At 36.6% G+C, this 19,848-nt stretch overlaps 1 pseudogene; it reads left to right on the forward strand.

Moving 5' to 3' along the window:
- The first annotated feature begins 1,884 nt into the window (after positions 1–1,884).
- LOC149179678 (proton pump-interactor 1-like) lies at positions 1,885–3,013 on the forward strand (annotated as a pseudogene).
- The last annotated feature ends 16,835 nt before the right edge of the window (positions 3,014–19,848 follow it).

Here is a 19,848-nt window from a genome sequence, read left to right on the forward strand (position 1 = left end):
ATCTGTTGTTCTTGGCACCTCCACGGAGCGGCAGCTGCCATCCCAATTAGAGCCAATGTTAGACTCAGTCTTGTCAATCCTCTGTCAGAGTCAAATTCACCAAGGTTCATTTCTCGTCATTTGCCAGTCATCAAACGCCATTTTGGGTCCAGAAAAGAGTCATTTCAGAGTCAAGGTCTTATAGTTGGTCTTCAAATATGTCGAATGATGCCTGCAGACTAGAGGAAGGTTTAGTGAGTTTCTATTTCAAGATGGTTATCGTCAATAATGCGATATTGATTCTTCTTCAAAACCCTGTTTTGAAGAAGAAATCATCAAATGTGTTTTTGTAATAAATATGTAACATGTCAAAATGTTTCAAATTCTACAATGGCAGCCCTATTTCATTTTTAGCAGCACCACCATCCCTGCAAGTAGACAAAGAAAAGCCATCATTCAAGCTCATAAATCAGCAAGGAAACCAAAGACAGAATTATATTAGAAAATGAGAAAAGTGTCAAGATCAAAACACGAGAAAATGGGTTATTAAGAAAACAAAGATCAAAATCATTTCTATATGAGATTTCTCCAAGTTTATTAACCCATTTGTATCAAAAGTTATTAGGAAAATATCAGAGAAAAGTTAAGTTTCAAATTGAAGAGCAAAACTGGTGATTTTTCAGACCAAGATGGCGTTTATGAGTCTGCGTGACGCATAGGAAGAAGGCGCGGTGCACATGGGCCGCGCAGTGCATGGGGCGCTCCTCCGCAGTGTGAAATTAACACTGGCGTGGCGCACTCACCAGGCGCGGCGCGTTGTTCTAGTGCGCGGCGCACAGGCCTGAAAAAATTTTTTTTTACCACTTCTCACTCAAATTTCGCCTCCTATGTTTTGATGTGCAATCTTTAAATTGCTTTTTGGGTTCGTTTGGAAAGAAGAGGAGGATTTATAATGTCAAAAATGTCAACTTAGTTTCAAAATCCACTATGGACACTATGGAATTCAAGGCAGCAACTCTTCATGTTACAGTTATGGTAATGGTGGCGGCGTTAACATATGAGATGGCTACAGCTCTTCCTTGGAACAAGAAGACACTCATAATAGCCAGTGAGATTAATAAAGAAGGACCATGGATTGGTTGGGTCACTATGTATCCACCGGAAGAAGCTGCCTTCATGTCCACAAAAGTTCTGAAAGCGTCATCCCAAATACCCCTTTGCCCAACTTTTTTGGTCGCAAATTTCGCATTGGAACAATCTATGGCAAAAAGGCTCTGGCTCAAGATCAGCTGCGGGCTTTATTGGAAATGACTGCAGGGTTGGAATTTATCTCAAATATGGGTGTTTATGATGGTGATACTTCTGAAAATGATCGAATTTGGCTCTGTGAAAATGTTAGATTGCTAATTAAAAATCCAAATATGTTGCATATGTCAATATTTCCATCGCACAAATAGTTTGAGCATATTTTTTCTAATCTCAGAATTGTGCAGTGTATGGAAGTAATCCAACTTTCATTATAAGTAGTGCAACGTTTGCGAATCCACGTGAACATGCCATGGAACTTGCTAATCTGCGAGAAGTAGAAGTGGTGTTAGAGGATGGAAGTCCTTGTGGCTCAAAGCTTTTCCTCCTCTGGAATCCTTTAGTCTGTTTGGAACATCAACAACCAGCAATGCAGAAGCCAAAGACATGAAAACTTGTCAAAATGCAAGATACAGTTACTACAAATACAAATTTGAAACGTGCCAGTCCTATTGTAGAGGCTTCTCACATCTTTGCGGAGTTGGTTCAGCATGGCTTGTGCTCCATAGCCTTCTGCAACACTCGTAAACTCAATGAGCTCGTCCTGAATTATACGCGCGAGATTCTAAATGAGATGGCACCACATCTTGTCAATTTAATATGTGTGTATCGAGCTGGCTATACTGCTCAGGAGAGGAGCTAAATAGAAAGATACAAACTTTACAGTTTAGAATAGAGCATGACAACAATACGCTGGTAGAGGAGAAGCAAATGATTAGAGAAATAAAATAGCTTGAAAATACGCGAGAAAAGGTTATTTCTCATGAAGCAATTCAAACTAAAATTCAAGACTCTTTGGGAGAAAAAGAAGTCCTCCAAGACCATGTTAAACTTTTGGGAGTAGATTTAGATGCGGCTAGAAAGGAGCAACAAGCTATATGGACTAAAATAAAATACCTTGAGGAAGAGCTAAGGGTTGTAGATGAACAGTTAAACTCGTTACAAGACTAGTTAGCTATTGCAACTCAAAAAAAAGGGACATGGCTTCTGAAACTCTTCAGCAACTGAGGAAAGAACGAGATGATGTGAACCTGTCATATTATCAGTATTGTTCTGTTCTAAACATTGCCAAAGAAATGGCTGCAAAGAAGGACAAGAAAGCACTTGAGGAAATCTCCCAGAAAGAGGTTGGGAAGTTTATGTCTCAGTGGAAATGTAGCAAAAATTTTAGGGAAGAGTATGAAAAGAAAAATTTATCTTCTCTGCTTAATCGCCAACTAACCAAAGATGGTAGGATGAGAAACCCTAAAGAAAAGCCACCCATTCTAGATGAAGGGGCAGATGTGGGCTCTAGTATTGGTAGGGAGATTTTAAAGAATCCAAAGGCACCTAAAAATGTACCAGGTGCACCGGAGCATAACTCATCTGATTTGTTTGTAGCTTCCAATAAAAATCATAGGCACACAACAGGGCCTGTTAAAGTTAAGGACTCTACACAACCAATTGATATCCATGAGTCTGAAATTGTCCCAGAAACTGCTGTGGGTCTTGGAAACAACTCTGTAACCAATAATGAAAGCAGAGACCATGCATTTGAATTGCCAAAGGAAAATTAGCATTGGAAAGGAAGAAGAGGCAGGCGGAAAAGGCACAGGCCAAGGCCGCAGCAAAGGCTCAAAAGTAAGTTGAGAAAAAATTAAAGAAACGTGAAAGAAAAGATAGGAAGAAGGCAACAACAGCTTTGATGACAGGGACTCCTCATTTTGTTTCCTTGAATGATAAGATATAAGTGCAGCATCTCCTATTAAGGCTTCAAATTTTGATATTCCTCGCAGTGATGGCTATAACTCTGGAATAATTGATGATAGAACTGGGGGTTTCTTCCTCTGGCCTAATTTCTACCACTGGTTCTACACCTCCTTGTAGAGAATCTAGCATGGATAAGGATGGAATTTCGATGACTGGTTTGCAAGCTAGTGAGCAAACTTATGAAGATTGTTTTAGAATAGAAAAATTAAAATGCTTGGAAAATCTTCAAAGGATTAATCCAGCCCTAGGAATAATATCGATACAAATGTTGGGGCATCCTAATTCGCTGAAGACAAATAGTGGCAGGATCGTATGACCATGGTTGCTAAAGCATTCGAAAATCAGAATTTTAGTGCATTCGACCGAGTTCGGTATCCTAGAATTCGATATGCAGGAACGTTTCAGTGTGATGAAAGTTAAAGCTTCCGGCTCATTATTCTGTTTCCCCACCAGATATTGTTAGAACGTCAGGAGAATATCTTGTACACATTGGGATACAAACATTTGCATGCAGTAAAACTATAAAATTCGGTCCTGTTACATTTTTCTGGAACAACAACCTGTCTGGATCTTTTAACAAGGAAATGGAGGAATATGTGTAAATCCCAAGTGATTTAGAAATCACTTTCAATGTTCAAACAAAAATGAAGGCCATGGAAATTGTTGAAAGAAACAGAGATGCCATATTGAGTGGCCGTTATGATCAGGTTCGTTGGAATCTGCCAAATGGTGATATGGTAGGGCACACTGGCGATATAGAGGCAACGGTTTTTGCATGTAAGGCTATTGATGAGGCTGTAAAGATTATTTTTGGCACAATGGAACAAGTTGGCGGCATCTACTTGTCAAGGCAGACCCTGGAAATGCCGAGGATATGGTGAAATGAAACAGAACAGGTCAAGCGGCTAAAGGAAACTGAAACGGTCAAAGACTGAACGCCCATATGTAAAACATATGACAATCAACCGTAGCAGAGAAATAAGCCACGGGGCCTACTTTTGTCTTCAGTTACAATTTCAAAGGATTCACAACTATAGATTGTCACTTTTTTAGATCCGAGTAAAAATGTAACGCTGCTCCTTTTAGCGATGGATGGCTTTTCATCTTCAGTTAGTAATGATCAAATCATCCCAAATTCTGATTCGATTCATTTTTGTTGATATAGGGAGTCTATTTATTGTATTGAAGGTCATGGGGTAAAGGGTTCGGAGTTCTAAAAAAAAGTGTGGGAAGAAAAAAACCCAGCACTATCACTGTATAGTTTTGACAGAGAAATAATTAAATGGTGCAGCTCTGATTTATAAGATCCTTGCGGTATGAGTTTTGGCAATGTGTTTTTCTCTCTGTTTCATATGTATCATGTTTTGTTTTGTAGTCCATTCATGATTGTTTCTAGATGAATACTTTCAGGTGAGAAAGGTAAAATTCAGTCATTGCTCTGCCTTGAGGAAGTGTTCAGCCTTTATGTGTTTTCTTCTGCTTGGAAAGGATTCATACATTAATGCCCTTTTCAGCTTTCTTAAACAGTGTTTTCACCCCATTTAATTTCAATTCGACTGCTAAAATCTCATGCTTATCTCGCCTTATGAAATATCCTGTGCCTTTGGTTAAATCTTTGTTCATGTTGTCCTCGTCCCATACAGCCTAGCAACTTAGTCATTAAATCAAATATCTCTCATTCAAATTCATTTTACTAGTCTAAAATCAGTCTCCCATTTTAAGTCATCTTGCCCCCTATTGCTCATTTTATCGAGATTGACTGGAGAGAGCCCTCTCCTATCCTCGTAGGGCTAGCTACGAGGTTGAGCTTGGTTTGATGTTGCCTCGAGTTTTACCTTCTTCAGCCTAAGGCAGATTCGAGCGCTAACAGGACAAACCCACAATATCCTCAATATCCTCCATACCCAACTCCATGCTATCCTTACCATCCACCTCCACCACAACCACAACCCCAACCACATCCATCTCAAAGATCCATTCCCACTCAGCTACCTGTACCACCATTTTCAAACCCGCAAGGAAGTAGCTCAATGTAGTTACAATGCTGAGGTACAACACTTCCAGACATATCCTCTTGATCTAAATGGTTTTCATCTTAGCCCAGGAAGATTATTGCAAAAAATAGATTACCTTGATGTCATTGAAGGAAAACATTCAGAAAAAGAAGATTAAAATGAGAAGAGAAAAGTATCATGGGCTTCATTTGATGAAGAGCAGACATCAGAATTAGAGATTAAGAAAGTTCCCTCATGTTTACCATCAAATCCTCCATGTGTTCAAGAGAACAATCAACAAAAAGAGGAATATTTGAATGTCATGATAGAAGAGGACACAGAAAGAGATCCAAATGTGCAAATGGACCAGGGGCATCATAACTATATTGAAATATGGTTCTAGACAATCATAAAGTTGCACAAACACACTCTTCTTCAACAAGTCCTAATCTCATCTCAATTAAAGAATTTGGTCTCCCATACTAAGTACATGTCAAAGCATATCTTCTGAGCCTACACGTGATTTTATCTGTCATCTTGATGTGCATATGGCTCTATTGAAAGTATTCTTATACTTGAAAGAAATTTTGTTTTTTCAAGAAGAGTTAAATAGAAAAAAGAAATTAAAAAATTAAAAAATAAGAGGAAAACTAAAATCTTAGGTGAAAACCTCCTTTGAAGAACCTAAGATTGGCTCACTGATTGAAAACCTCCATGAGGTGGTTAATGGGTTGGAAAAAAGAGAAATAAAGAGAAAAATAAAAGATCTTAGGTGAAAACCTCCTTTGAAGTGCTTAGGTAGACCTACTAGTTGAAAACCTCATTGAGGCAGTTAGTAGGCCTAAGAAAAGAGAAAAAAATGAAAAAAAATTCTTTTCTCCATGTATCTCTCTCTGATAAATGCAGGTGCTCTCCAACCTTTGCAAGAAATAAGACCAAGGCCATGTCAAACTTGGGCTTTCTCCTCCTTTTCTCAGATGCTCCAACATGACCAAGGCCATGTCAATCAATCATCGTCATCAATTTCCAACATCCACCCATCATTTCCAAGCCTTTCCCATTCATTTTCCTCGCTATCCTAAAATGCTACAGGAGGGTTTTGTTTTGCTACATGAGGCCAAAATACACAGTAAATAGATTTTTTTTACCATATCTCAAAACACATGCATCCATTAGCCGATTTGTTTCATGTGGAGAAGCACATGGATGATGGTAACATGCTTAAACAATTTCAACAAATTCCAGTGCACATTTTTTGAGAAATTGGTCTCCATCACCTACAACCATTTTTATTTTTTCTCAATATTCGTGCATCCATTGGCCAAGATTTTTTTATGTGGAAGTGCATAATGATGTTGGAAACATGCTCAAAAAAGTTCAGGTCAATCTAGTCTACTGTTTCAAATATATGAATAAAACAATTATGCTACAGGAGGTTGTCTTAAAATTCTATAGGAGGAGCCTGAAATGCTACAGGAGGCAGATCCGATTGGAGGAAGGGATCAAAAGGTCATGTATTATTTAGTAAAGGTTGAGAGAGGTCCCCCAACACCACTTTTATGACCCATCTACTCCATATAGACAAAAATTAATCTTCAAATTCCACCCTGCCATACATAAAAAAATGCAAAAAAGGATCTGCTTTTAAAATTTCCACCACCTACACCACCTACTAATGATTTTAGTTTTGTCCTTGTAACTTTTTTGACTTGCCCTCAACTCCACATGAAATATAAGTTCTTAAAGAAGAATGAAGTGACTACTACATGAGGGAAATTCCTCTTATAGGAGCCTATATAGTCACATCAAAATCCAAAAATCTCCCCCCCCCCCCCTCCCAACAGAGTAAAATATCCAGCCACCTTGAGCATCATGAAGTCATTTATGATGTAAGAAGGAGCAGGCCAATAGATAATCCATCCACTCCAACAACAACAGATCGAAATATGGAGAGATACCTGGAAGCAAGAAAGGTTCCATCAGTAAACTACATCATGTGAAGACTTGTGCATAAGAAAAACAAGGAAATTAACACCTCCAAAGAACCATGGATCGATCATCAACTCAACAATAGCAAGCATTAGGTAGGTATAGGTATGCAATATTCTTCACCTCTTCTCTTGAGCATGTTATGGTTATAAATTTGTTGCCAATGCATTAGAGATGAGGTATAAGCTAAGGATGGGTCAACAGTCTCGACCATCCTCAACCAACTAAGTGCAACTAACTCCCTCACTCATGTAATGTGGAAAAGCCAAATTAAGAAGGGTGATGATTACGAGGAGTGGGGACAATGGTTAAAAGAGGAAATTTGTGCAAGGGACAAGTCACCCAAGCACACTGAGTGCACTATCACAGAAAGAAATAAAAGAACAAGGCTCAACTTTAGTTGTATCAATGTTCATTCCCAAAATAGTTAGAGAGGTTCATTAAGGAATCGAGGGTCAAGCTAGAGATAAAAAGTTTATTTGTAGGTGTTACATGATCGGACATAACTGCTACAGGAGAAATTGGGCTGCTACAGGAGAAACATGGGTATTACAGGAAAGACAAACTATGTGCTACCAGAGAAATAGAGCTACTACAAGAGAAAACAAAGATGCTACAGTAAGACATAAGTTGTTGCAAATGACCTTGATTTTAAGGAATTTCACCCCTAAACCCTAGGATTCGAAGGCCAACATCCATAGGAAGGGTAAATATACATTTCTCCTTGCCATGTGTGAACAAAAAAAGTGCAAAGTTTTCATTCTTTTCAGTAGTACATCTTATGGGAAGCTTTTGATAAAAGTTTACAAATAAAAAATCAAATGTGGATGTTTCCTTTGAATTGAGCCTGATAAGAAGGGGAATTGCAATTATTTTTGGGTGAGCATCAAATCAACACTCCTCTAGGCAATATAAGAAAACTGTTCTTTTTTCCTCTGTCTTAAAAACCCTTATTACATAGAAAGATCTGCAACTTGTAGCATAAATAGGGAATTGCCTTGCCAACTTTGGAAATTCGTATTGAAGGCTATTGGTGTTGGCATTATGATACAAGTGTTGTCCTTGATGGCAAGATGACAGATTATAGTGCAGTAGGTCAGTAGCAAAGAATTGATGATCAGACTACAAAGAATGAAGAAAGATGAGTATATACGCAGGTTCACTATATACCAAGTTGCGTACATAGGTAGGTTATACGCAGGTTAACTATGTAGCAAGTCATGTATATACGCAGGTTCGCTATATACCAAGTAGGGTATACACGTAGGTTATACGCGCAGGTTCTTTATATACAATGATGCGTATACACGTGGGATTGCTGATCAAAAGTCGCATATGCGTATGCACGCACTTTCATGCATGGAAAAGCATGTACATGTGGGAAAGCTTATTTTTGGGTCTGTGGTATTTAGACCTATGGTTTTGGTCCTTGGTATTGCATCCGAAGTGTTGAACCCAGGTATTGGGTCCCTAGTATTGGTTCTCAATGGTTTTGGACCATGGTATTGAGTAAGGCCTAAGACTATAAAAGGAGAAGAAGATCATTAGGCAATTGCATGGAAAAAGTCTTGAATATCTGATGAAGTATGAGATCCAGTATGCAGGATATGGTTTATAATGCATTGCTTGATCTGAGCTAAGGAGGGATCTCACCAGTTGATGGAGAACAAGATCTAAGGATAGATCGGGATCAAATGGTTTGAAATGAACTATCTCTATATGGTTGATTATGCTTATTATAGATCTGTATACTGATGCATGTAATGTTCTGAACTGGGTATAACTTAAATCTGAAATAGCTGCAAGTCATGATTGAATATTTATAGATTTGTATGTGGGTTGGCTTTGGTGAAAGCATGTATGTACGCGGGTTTGATTCATCGTAGTAGCATATACATTATGAAGTATGATGTTCGAAGTTGCAGTTGGGTCTAATTGTTATTGCAGAGTTCTGTTGTCTTCTCTGTGTTCTGGTGACTGTGTTGTTGACAGGGTTTTAGTGTTTCATTGATTCAGAAATTGATGATGCTAGTATTGATTATTTTGTGCTACAATGATATTGATTGGTCCAGTATGAAAATTGGATGAAACGTGGCCTTCAGATTATAGTGTTGTGCTTCAGGAGTATCCAGTCTGAAAATGTATGAAATGTGGTACCTGGAGGATGAAAGGAGATTGTAGGCTGGTGCCTACGTACTAGTACATCAGCTAGTACAAGAGCAAAGGGGGTGGTAGCTCCCTTCCAGTAGCAGCTAGAGAATGAGTGAAGATTGGAGCATTCAGTAGGCAGGCACCTATGTACTAGTAAATGGATCAGATAGTACAAGAGCTAAGGGGCTTGTAGCTCCCATCTAGGGGAGTTTGGAAAACAAGAGAGTGTTGTAGCCCTCTGTAGGTAGAAGCCTGCATACTGGTATAAGACTGCACTAGTACATAACTATTGTAAAATGAGTTTCTTATTAAAAGAAGATAGAGATGACTTGCAGCAGGTGGTTTTCATCCACATTGGGTTTCCACCTTATATCATGGTGTTCATGTGTGCTTCTTGTGTGTGATGATCTATTCTGTTTTACTACACCTGCTTACTGTAAATATGGTTAATGAAGTTTTGATGCACTAACTAAAGATCAAAATTTAATAGATTAACTGAATCATAAGTATTCTGGATATACGCTAGTTGCATTAGACACAGTTGCATATACATGAGGGTTCCCTTAATCGAAGTAGCGTATATGTATCTAAGTATGGAAATGAAAAAGTTTTATTGATTTGATCATACTGATTCACTCCCCCTCTCAGTATTATTTCCGACAATGGGGGGTGGATCTAACCATAGAAATACCAGATCCAATAAGAAGGAGAAGAGGAATCTAATGAGAAGAAGAAGAAGAAGAAGAAGATGGAGATTAGCCAAAATAAAAGCTCAATGAGGAAGAAGGAGGAGAGGAACAAACTATGCTAAAAACCAAAATAGTTGTGCCTATAAAGACCTAATCAAAACAGAGAACTCCAAAGCCCATTAGGAAATCATCTAGGGCACAAAAGAGAAGAAGAAGGCAAAAAAAGGCAAGAAGGCATTCACCATCAAAATAAAATCACTGTGATTTTTCTATGCACAAATAGTTTTGGAAAAATGAGTGAAAATGGAATGAATGTGTTAAGGGAGAGGGTGTGAATGCAATCGATCTACAAGCCAATAGAGTTCACTTGCAAAGAGGAAAGTTATGTTTTTGTGCTTGAAGGAATGCTAAACAATCATGAAAAGAACAACTACATTTTTGTGCTTGTCCTTGTAGAACCTACAACCAAGCTTCTTAAGAGAAAGGACTGAGGAATGTACAAGAGAGAGGCTACTAGGGCCATGAATGAGGCACAATTAGGTCACTGTGTTGCTCAAAGGATGAGCAACACTTTCAGTAGGGAGGTATGATAGGCCTCTAAGTTAGACATAAACTAAGGCCCATCTGACCATCCTTTAGTACATTAAACTTCTATTTTTGCATTAGATGACATATTTTTAACTTTAATATGTTCATTAGGGAGGTATAGAGATAATTTCATATTTGTGCCTAATATTATTTAATTTTGTAGAACATTGTGAGAATATTGGGAAAACTATAAAGATTTTGAGGAGGAGATAATCTAGGGACTTGCTCCCTACTATAGTATGGATCAAGATTGGATAATAAATGAACAAAATATCATGAAATTATTGACAAATTCTAGAGCTCCACTAGTTGAGAAAATCTAGGGATGTGTTCCTCTCATTTAATGCAAATTCCTAGTGTTGGGAACCGGATCCATTATTTGAGGGATTTTGGAGGGGAAAGATTCCTCCTTTCAAGGAGAATGTTTCCTCATCACTTTGCATAAGTACCAATTCGAATTGGCCTCTAGGGGCATGTATTTATTAGTTTTCTTGTGGAAAAAACTTGTCTTTTAGCAGCTCCACTTTTATTTCTAGCAAGGATGTACTTGGATTGATTCAAATAATGAAGTTTGGTGCCATTTTTAGCTTCTAAAACTTGGTTTCCTTCATATGACTATGATTTTCCTTGGGCTTGGCCATCCTAGGAGCCTCGGAGCCATCTTGTATAATTTATTTATGTCCTTTTAATGTCTTTTTCGCTTCCATCTCTTATTTATGTATTTACTATATTCATGCTTCTTTTTCTATAGGTTACATTGGTTAAATGATTGAAATGATTTGCTTTGCAGGTTATTTATAGAGTCAAAATAATAATTATCCTTAGAAAAAATTTGAAAAGTTATCTTCATCATTGAGCTACTTGGATTTGGTTACTAGTTCACGAATCTAGAATTTCTGGAAGTCCCTTGTAGCAAAATAGTAGTAATTTTCTGCTATTTTTTAGAACATGTTAATGAACATCTTTTGAGTTTATTCCACTTGTATTGGGTGATAAAAAAATTCAAGTTAATAAAAAAAATTACCCCATCTAATATTCACTTGATTATGTTAGGCATTTGGTAGGTTAACTAGCTCACTAGTTCTTGAATTTCCATATTTCATACTAGTAATGTTTTGCTATTTTTTAGCACATGTCAACAAGAGTATTCTGGAGTGACTCCACTTGGAATGGAGTCTAAGACATCCTAATTAATAAAAACAAAATTCCCATCCCATTTTCATTTGATTTACTTGGGCATTCGGAAAGTTATCTCCTCCTCTAGCAAAACAGGGCCTCTTGTAGCACCTCCTGTAGCACTCCTAAACTTGACCAAATTTGCTGAAAAAGATTGGTTTTGTCTCTTAGGCTTGAATAATGACCCCTAGGCTCTAAATACATGATTAAGGAAGAATGAAAACCACTTAGGAATTTCATTTTTACAAACTATATTAGGTTTATTTCCTTGAATTCGTGCTCTTAGGATTTCAATTACAAATTGTTGTTCTTGCTTAGGATTAGTTTCTTTTCAAGGAAAATTTTCACATTCTGTGATCAGACTAATGATTCCCATTGTTGAAAGTAGCACAATGTTTACATTTTTCAAATAGACAAGTACTTTTCATTTCTGAAAATAGCATAACCTTTACCTTCTTGCAATTAGGATTAGTTTTTACATTTGAGCGAGAAGCATTTCCATTTCTTGCAAATAGAGTAACATTCACATTTATGCAATTATTTTAGGCTTTGATTTCATGATATTCACTCTATAACATCATATAATTGAAATAAGGACACATTGTATGTTGCACATATAGTTTTGACACCTCTTAATTTTGTGCGAACCCCAGTTTGATAAATTAAGCTCGTAGCTTTGGGAGTTGCAACATTCTTTTTGCAATACTAAGGTTCATCACTAACCATAGTTTGGCTCAGCTGGTTAAATGCATAGCACATATCTGGTCTTATGTTCACAAGATACATCAGTGAACCCACTAACTTCTGGTAAATGGTAGCACATAAGGTCCCATCTTACCAACCATCAAGAGTGTATAGAAGTAAGGGTTACGTTGAATCCTATCTCTCAAATTTATTTATTTTTTAAATCTTTGTAACATTACTCATAATATGACTAACTTGGTTATCATGAAGATCATGTTCCTTAATCTATTTTAATATAAGAATATAAGATAATAAGTTAGGGATAACTTTCTCCTTAAAACCAATTCCAAAATGCATTTATCCTCAAATTTAAAAGAGGATAGCATGTGTTATTCTCATACTTATACGTGAGTTCTAAGTAAGACTGGAAATAAATTCCATCATAATGCCATGTGTGAGAATTAATCTTAATCAACATATTTGACCCCCCCATATTATGATAAATATGTTCCACTTATTGACTCTTTACATCATAACCACAAAGTATGCCACAAGAACCTAAATTATCTTGCTTCTATTACAAAAAACCACATATAAAGGCATGATTTTTAACCCGTAACAAGGTAAATGAAGGAGGAATATGCATATCTTCATCATAAAATGTAATGATATGTTTATGAAATGGAGAAATAGAATCACAAAATATATTGACCCAACAATGTTTCCAAATTCATCAACTAAAAATTATTATTTCCAAGTATTAAGGAAAAACAATTATTTGCATAATGACATTGCTTCAATCATGAGACTCATATAATGAATGTTACAACAAGAGTAGTTACTGTTACAAATTCAGAAGCATATTATTCTTCAAAAAGTACCAATTAAAACAATGGACTTGCCAAAATTAGGCACAATTAGTTGTTTGCTACAATTACTCAATCATAAGACTACACCCATGAATACATGCAGTTTGGACAACTTATTATGCTCACTTGCACAAGTATTTAAATTCTACATAATTGGTTGTAGGAATTTACAGGGTAAGTTCCTCAAATACAACACCAAAGGACACCGCTCACAAACATATCACAGATCAATACACCAGTATTCTTGATGTGGTTAAAACCCTCAAAGAGGGAAATAGTCCATGGTCTGAGCCAATGCGGCCACTTCAGGCAATTTATTAATAAAATAAAGAGAATTTACATAAGCTTCTATCATGAACAACCACCTTACAAATGACCCTCCATGCTCTTTAAATAGAGATCATGGACCAATCGGGTGTTAAGCCATGGATCAAGTGTCAGTAATACTGAGGAGAGAATGAACCATTGGATCAATTCATGTCTAGAACATATCATGATCGTCAGATTGTAAGTTACAAAAGTAAATAGTAAATAAACACACTTTACCTAACTCTATACTAGACCAAGTTATACTTAACTATTTCCTATGTGTCAGAATATCCTAACATCTTCCCTTAAGAAAAACTTGGGATAGGATTGAAGGATGTACAAATATGACACAATAGGAGAAGGAAGGAGGCATTAGAGCCTATCCCCTCTTAGTGATAACTTCCTAAACTCCAAACATAAATTGAAGTTTAGTAAACTTCGCCTCTGTGAGAGCCTTTGTAAAGACATCTACAACTTGATCATCGGTTGAACAATATTGCACTTCACTAACATGGTCATGAATGAGATTTCTGATGAACTGCATGTGTAGTTCAATGTGTTTGCTACGCTAATGTTGGACTAGATCTTTGCATAGTTTAATGGCACTTTGATTATCACACCAAAGTGTAGTTGGATGCTGCTACTGAAAGCCAAACTCTGACAGGATCTGACGAAGCCACAGGGCTTCCTTACAAGCTTCTACAGTGCCACGATGCTATGCTTTTGCTGAAGAAAGAGAAATTGCACTTTGTTTCTTACAAGCCCATGTAATATGTCCAGAACCAAGAGTGAAGACATAACTTGCAATAGACTTCTGATCATCAGGGTTACCAACCCAATCGGAATCAGTGAAACCAACCAATAGTGGAGATGCTTTTGCACTATAATGAATCCCAAACTAAATTATACCTTGATCATAACAAAGTATTCTTTTAGTTGCTTTCCAATGACTTTCATGTGGGTTTTTCATGAACTGAGCAATAAGGCCAACAACAAAGGAAAGGTCAAGACAAGTATGGGTCAAATACAAAATTTTTCCTACAAGCTAACGGTATAAGGTAGCATCAACTTCATGGGAAGTACAACTGGCTGAAAGTTTGGCTCCAAACTTAAAGGGAGAAGGGGATGGCATATAGTCTTCCATATGAAAGTGGCGTAGAATATCACAGGCATACTTGGATTGGGAAAGGGAAATACCTTCCTTGGATTGCAAGACTTGAAGACCAAGAAAATAATGCAAGTGTCCTAAGTCTGTCATTTCAAACTTCTTTTTAAGGCTAGGCTTCACATGGTTTATAAGGTTGGGATCACTACAAGTAAGGATAAGATCACCAACATAAAGAACAAGAATGATAAGAGACTTACCCACTTTTTTGGTGTAGACAGTATTGTCAGAATGACACCTAGAAAAGCCAGCATCTAAAAGATAGCTATCCATTTTGGCATACCAAGCCTGAGGGTCTTGCTTGAGACCACAAAGGGATTTCTTAAACCGACATACAAGGCTAGAGTCTGGTTGTATAAATCCAGGAGGTTGTTCCATATAGATTTCTTCATGCAAGTCCCCATGCAAAAAGACATATTTAACATCCATCTGATGGGCTTCCCATTTGAAAGAGGCAACAAGGGAAAGAACAAGGTAGATAGAGTTCATTTTGGCAATAGGGGAGAAGATTTCAGTATAGTCAATGTCTTCAACTTGTGAAAAACCCTTAGCAATAAGACAAGCTTTATGTTTATCAACTTTTCCATCTGGTCCATACTTGGTTCTACAAACCCATTTGCATCTAACAAGTTTTCATCCCTTTGGAAGAGGAACAAGATCCCATGTATCATTTTCCAATTATAAGTGATATTCTTCATTCATAGTTGTGTCCAAATTTGGATGGCTTAAAGCTTCTGCAAAGGTGTCAGGATCATAATTTGCTAGAATGTGAGCCAGTAAAGAAGAGGCTCTATCAAACTAAGAATGAGTATGACACTGATCTATAGGATCACCTGTAAGAGAACTTGTTGCATCTCGAGTAGCGCGAACCCATTTTGGAAGTGGAGGAGCTGAAGGAGGATCTTGAGAAGGTGGGGGAGGATTTTCATCCTTGCTATCATCATTTGAAGAAGAAATATTTTTAGAAGTAGAAGGGATAGAGAGAGGTGGCACATCCACCAAACTAAGCTCATAGGCCAGTATATTTTTAGCGAACATTACATCTCTTCTAATGATAACATTTTTGGACTTAAGTGGAATAAGTCTATATCCTTTGACATCTTCAGAATATCCAACAAAAATACATTTTTCACTCTTAGATTCTAAAGCTTTATGTTTCTCATCTGGAATATGGGCCCCTACTTCACTTCCAAAAACAAGAAAGAGACTTACATTTGGTTTAATTGAGCTCCATGCTTCTTCTGGAGTGATATTCTTTAAAACCTTAATAGGGGTGCGATTTACTATGTAATTTGCACAATTAATTTCTTCTGGCAAAAAATTAAAACTAAGTCCTTAAGATTGAAGCATACAATTAGCCATTTCCTTTAAGGTGTGATTCTTCCTTTCAGCTACACCATTTTCTTGTGGAGTATATGGAATAGTATGTTGCATTTGAATTCCATGCTCAGTGAAAAATTTGATGAATTTGTTGTTAACACATTCTCTGCCATTATCAAATCTTAGCTTAAGAATTTGATGTCCAGATTGTTTCTCAACAAAGGCCTTAAAGGCCAAGAACATGTTAAATACTTCACTCTTGAGTTTTAAGAAGTATACTCAAGTGTGTCTAGAGAAATCATCAATGGAAGTTAAGAAATACTTGTAGCCAGAGAATGAAACAACTGGAAGTGAACCACATAAATCACTATGCACAAGCTGTAAAGGGGCTGAGGCACGCCAAGAGGCACATTTTTTAAAACTATCACGATGATGTTTTCCGAGTAGACATCTGGAACAAACACTATCTCTGCAAGATACCATAGGAAGACTTGTCACCATATTTTCTTTACATAGATTTTGAAGGGAGCGATAGTTTAAGTGACCAAAGCGCTCATGCCAAATTTTGCTCACTTCATCATTATGAGCAACAAATACTGAGGGAAGATTTAATGACCCAAAGTTAAACTTATACAACCTTATAAAATCATCAGCAATGCCAGTAGCTAAAATTTGTCTAGGATCTCTTAAGTCCTTAATTACAACACCATGGGGTGAAAATTCAATGATTTTATCTTCACCTGAATCAATTATCTGATATACAAATAGAAGGTTGCAGGATAAGGTTGGAACACATAATACATCATTAAATTGACCATTGTCTAGATGAATAGTTCCAGTCCCTACAACACTAAGATATCTATCATCACCAACACATATATGTTTGGTGTTACAATCATTTAAAGAATAAAAATGGCTTTGTTTTTGGCCATGTGATAAGAAGCTCCAGAATCAATGAGCCACTCATGAGAATGAGAAGAAGAAGAAGATACATTTAGTGCATAACCAGATCGAGATGCTTGACAACCACATGTAGAAAGTGCAATTCCTAAAGATGAAGTTGAAGTTGAAGAGTGCTCCAAATAGATGTTATACTTCTTCATTGCTGCTTCCAAGGCTTCCATATTCTTAAAGCATTTGGATTCTAAGTGGCCATCTCGATTACAAAAGTTGGGATGTCTATCAATCTTCTTCCCTTTTTTTTTATTTGCCTTATCATTTTGTTGAATTGATTTTTCATTTTAGGACTGAAATTTCTTAGGACCCTTGTTTGGTTTAGGACCAATATTTTTAGGATACTGCTTCTTAGGATTCTTTGAATTTGATTGTTGCTAGGTGGCTAATGCTTTCTTAGAAGAGTTTCCAAGATTAAGAAGACCAAGATTTAAGAGGTTTTCTTTTTCTCTTATTAAAGAATCACAAAAGGCATCAAAAGAGGGGGACTTGTAGTCTTGTCCTTGAGAAATGATGGCTTCTCTAGTAGAATGGAAGGTGGAAACAAACACAGAGTAGGCTGGTCCCAACTTAGTAAGAATGGAATAGATAAGGCTACCATCTTCTTTCTTAACCTTAACACCTTCCAAGAGAAGTCTACAGGTCTTGAACTTAGAAAAAAATCTTCAATGGAAGAAAAATTATTGGGGTCCAACATAAGAAACTCCTTTTCGAGTTGATGGGCTCTAATTTCATTTTTAATTCCAAAAACTTTAGTGAGCTATTTCATTGCTTCATTAGGGGTATCAAGTTTTGTGATATGGAATCTAAGGTCTAGGGAAATAAACTTCCCTATTAACCCACATGCTTGATCTTCCTATTTTCCCATTTGGCTGCCTTATCTTCATCTTTAGGTTTAGTTTCTTGGCCTGAGGCTATTATGTAAAGACCTTTACTTCTAAGTAAATCCACAATGTAGGACCACCAATGGAGGTAGTTGGTGCTATCAAGAATAACTTGGCATGGAATTTCCATTTTAACATAAACCGAAGCTATAGATGCTGAAACTAAGTGTTCCAATGGAAATATCTTGAAAAATTAGGCCGATTAAAAAAAACGGCTTCCGGATGAAGAAGTTATGGTTTTTTTGAAGAAAAGTTGTTGAAGATGTTGAAAAAGTGCATGAATGTGCAAAAGTGAATGATAGTATTATATTTAAACCCCCCTGCTTTCCAAACTTAATCTAATTAGATCACTTTAAAAGAGATTTTATGTGACCCACTTTTATAAATAAGTGAAAGTCGCTTTTACAATGGTACTTTATGAGCTACTTACTAAATTGTAACTTAAATAAAAGATAACAAGACTTTAGAATTATAAGAGACTCACTTTTTATAATGGGTGAGAACACTTTTACATAAAGTAGCTTTAAAACATAAGTTACATGTGCTTTTTGAAGAAGTAACCCAACAAAAAGAAAGGCTTGAAATCAAGACCTCTAATCTCAAAAAGTAACTTTGGACCAAGTGAGCTAATTTAAAAGGTTACTAATTTTTGGAAAAGAGGAAGGTTTTTTTTTTAGTCATTGAAGCTTTGAGGTGCGTGCTTATTTGAAAAATCTCTTTTTGCCTACAAAACAAAAAAAAACACAACCCAACATGGACATGCAAAAAAAACCAAACCTTATGGCTTGAAGTTAGCTTTCGCCGGAAACTAAATATTTTCCTCAATGTTTCTAATTTTCCGAGCTCACACTAAGGCATGGAACGAGCATAACCATGAGAAAAAATATTCATTTATGTTTCTAATTTTCCCAGATCACATAGAGTCACGGGGGAAAGAGCATACGCAAAAATGAAATGTATAGATCAAGTAATAAAAAACAGAGAGCTAAATAAACCTAAATAAATAGAGAGATGAATAACTAAAACTGCAAATAAAGATTGTATACCTCCAGATCTTATAAATGACATAGCTAGGTCTACCGAAAACCTTTTCGCATGAAATGAAAGGGGTTCATCACTGGAACAAATGCTCCTAACACAATAAATAAGTCCTCTCGTCTTGAAAGCAATCAGAAACAATAGATCTAGGAAATGATAGTTGCATGCACTTCTATCGGCTTCAGATTTGGGTCACCAACAGATGTGGCACTCAAATAGCTCTAATACCATGTAGGAATTTATAGCGTAAGTTCCTCAGATACAACACCAAAGGACACTACTCACAAACAGATCACAGATTAATACACCAGTATTCTTGACGTGGTTAAAACCCTCAAAGAGGGAAACAGTCCACGCCCTGAGCCAACGTGGCCACTTCAGAAAATTTATTAATAAAAGAAAGAAAATTTACATAAGCTTCTCTCATGAATGGTCACCTTACAAATGACCTTCCATACTCTTTAAATAGATATCATGGACCAAACGGTTGCTAAGCCACAGATCAAGTGTTGGTAATACCGAGGAGAGAATGAACCATCAGATCACTTCATGTCTGGAACATATCGTGACCATCAGATTGTAGGTTACAAAAGTACATAGTAAAGAAACCAACTTTACCTAACTCTATACTAGACCAAGTTACACTTAACTATTTCCTATATGTTGGAATATCCTAACATTGGTTACTGTAAAATCGTTTCCAACAACAACCTCTTTTTACATGAGATCTTCAGATAACAAAAATTGTCCTATCCTCTATTCTTACTTCAATAACTTATTAAACTCATTTTCACACTCATACAAAATCTTGCAAACATAGGAAGTTGCGTCTATTAAATAATCTATTCTTAAATTTATAGTACATAAAAGTTATAATGAGTAAGACATTTACTCTAACAATTTATATGCACAAAAGCTAAAGCCAATGAGCCATTTTGACAAATATTTTGCAAGCATGCAATCTACATCCATTGAGCCATTTTGACAAACACTTTACAAGCATGC

This window comes from Pinus tabuliformis, chromosome 3_2 (genome assembly GCF_031772625.1).
Source record: "Pinus tabuliformis cultivar Carrire ecotype Pingquan chromosome 3_2, CPIR1, whole genome shotgun sequence".
In the NCBI taxonomy this organism is placed as follows: domain Eukaryota; kingdom Viridiplantae; phylum Streptophyta; class Pinopsida; order Pinales; family Pinaceae; genus Pinus; species Pinus tabuliformis.